This window comes from Desmodus rotundus, chromosome 9 (genome assembly GCF_022682495.2).
Source record: "Desmodus rotundus isolate HL8 chromosome 9, HLdesRot8A.1, whole genome shotgun sequence".
Taxonomy (NCBI): domain Eukaryota; kingdom Metazoa; phylum Chordata; class Mammalia; order Chiroptera; family Phyllostomidae; genus Desmodus; species Desmodus rotundus.
The window spans coordinates 51,339,945-51,342,230 of NC_071395.1; positions in this window are offsets into that span (position 1 = coordinate 51,339,945).

Consider the following 2,286-nt stretch of genomic DNA (forward strand, 5'->3'; position numbering starts at 1 on the left):
GTGGTAGATCAGATGTTCCCACATTTATGAGTGGTAATAAAAATCCAGAGGGATACCTTGGGAGCAAGCAATTCCAGCCCCAGGCCAGACTGCATAGCCCAAGGTACCAGCACCAGAAAGATAAATCCCCATTACCTCTGTCTGTAAAATCCACTGGGGGTTGGGACGGCAGAAGAAACTGTTGGATTTTCACCACTTAAAGGACCCATGTGGACTTAGAATGTACGCAAACCTGCTCACTCTGGGTTTCACCACCAGGGCAGCAGCTGGAAGGGCGCTGGTCTCATACAGGAAGGGGTGAAGTGACTAGAACTGGGGCAAATGCCAGGCAAGCCCCCAGAAGTAACACAGCGGTGTTGTCCCCGTCCCAGCCTTTCCTTCATACCAAGCTATAAGTGGTAAAGTGGGTTGCCCCATGCTGGCGACTACTTAAGTCTCTGCCCCTCACAATTTACAGGTGCCTTTTCTACATAGGCCACACTACTAAGACAAGGAGTAAAAGTAGCTCCGCCTAATACACAGAAACGAACACAGGGAGACTGCCAAATTGAGGAGACAAAGAAATACAGCCCAGATGAAAGAACAGAACAAAACCCCCAAAATTGAACAAAACAAAATGGAGATAACCAACCTATCAGATGCGGAGTTCCAAACACTGGTGATCAGTCAGGATGCTCAAAGAACTCATTGAGTACAGCAGCAGCATAAAAGAAGAAAAATCCACAGGGAACCATCAGTGAAGGGAAGGAAGCCGGGATTTGAATCAACTATGTGGAACATAAGGAAGAAATAAACATTCAACCAGAACAGAAAGAAGAAAAAAGAATTCAAAAACACGAGGATAGGCTTAGGAACCTCTGGACAACTTTAAACATACCAACATCTGAATCATAGGGGCGCCAGAAGGAGAAGAGGAAAAGCAAGAAATTCAAAACTTATTTGAAAAAATAATGAAAGAAAACATCCTTAATTTGGTGAAGGAAATAGACATACAAGTCCAGGAAGCAGAGTTCCAAACAAGTTGGACCCAAAGAGGACCACACCAAGACACATCAAAATTAAAATGCCAACAGTTAAAGATAAAGAGAGAATCTTAAAAGTAGCAAGACAAAGGAGTTCCTATAAGACTATCAGCTGATTTCTCAAAAGAAACTTGATAGGCAAGAAAGGACTGACAAGAAGTATTCCAAGTGATGAAAAGCAAGGACCTACATTCAAGGTTACTCTATCCAACAAAGCTATCATTCATAATCAAAGGGCAGGTAAGGTGCTTCCCAGACAAGGTAAAGCGAAAGGAGTTCACCATCACCAAGCTATTATTACATGAAATGTTAAAGAGACTTATTTAAGAAGAAGATCAAAACAATGAACATTAAAAAGACAAAAAAATCACAACTATCAAAATGAATCTGAAAAAAAACAAACTAAGCAAATAACTAGAACAGGTATAGAATCACAGAAATAGAGATCACATGGAGGGTTATCAGTGGGGAGAGAGAAGGAAAAATGAGGGAAAAGGTACAGGGAATAAGAAGCATAAATGGTAGGAACAAAATAGGCAGGAGGATGTTAAGAACAATGTAGGAAATGTAGAAGCCTAAGAATTTATATGCATGACCCATGGACACAGGCATTGCTGGAAGGAAGGGGGTTACTGGGCAGAGGTGGGCAAAGGAGGAAAAGTTGTGACAACTGTAATAGCATAATCAATAAAGTAAACCTAAAAAAAGAGCATTTCATAACCTCTTGAATCACCTTGTTCACAATTTCATCCTGCGAGGTTTAGAACATAACAAAGGCAGGAGCTTAATTCTGATCCACCAGGAAAACAATACCACTGGAAATGAGAGAAACCACGCAAGCACGGACAGGAGCCTCGAAGAAAGTGAACACATCGCCCGGGGGGTTCAGAGCGGCTCAGAAAGAGAACAGGGATGCAGAGGGACGTGTGTAAAGACTTTTGGAAGCCTGATTTCCAGACAGTCAGAGGAAAGGTGGTTATTGTCCTACAACCAGAGGCTCTAAAGAGGAAGACAGCTTGCAAAAGATGGGTAGCAGTTCCTGGAGACAAGATTCTCACCGTGTGATGGCTAAATATTCCAGGGGGAAGAGAGAAGACAGAAATCTCAAGCACACAATAATACTTCTGGCTGTACTGGCAGCTCTGGCTTCCACAGGAAGGCAGAATTAGTAAGCTTCTACCTTCTCCTACATCAAAGGCAATGAACCTTGCCTTGAAAATCCAGTTTGAGGCACGTCACTGCCCAGCTTTAAAATGTTGCATGG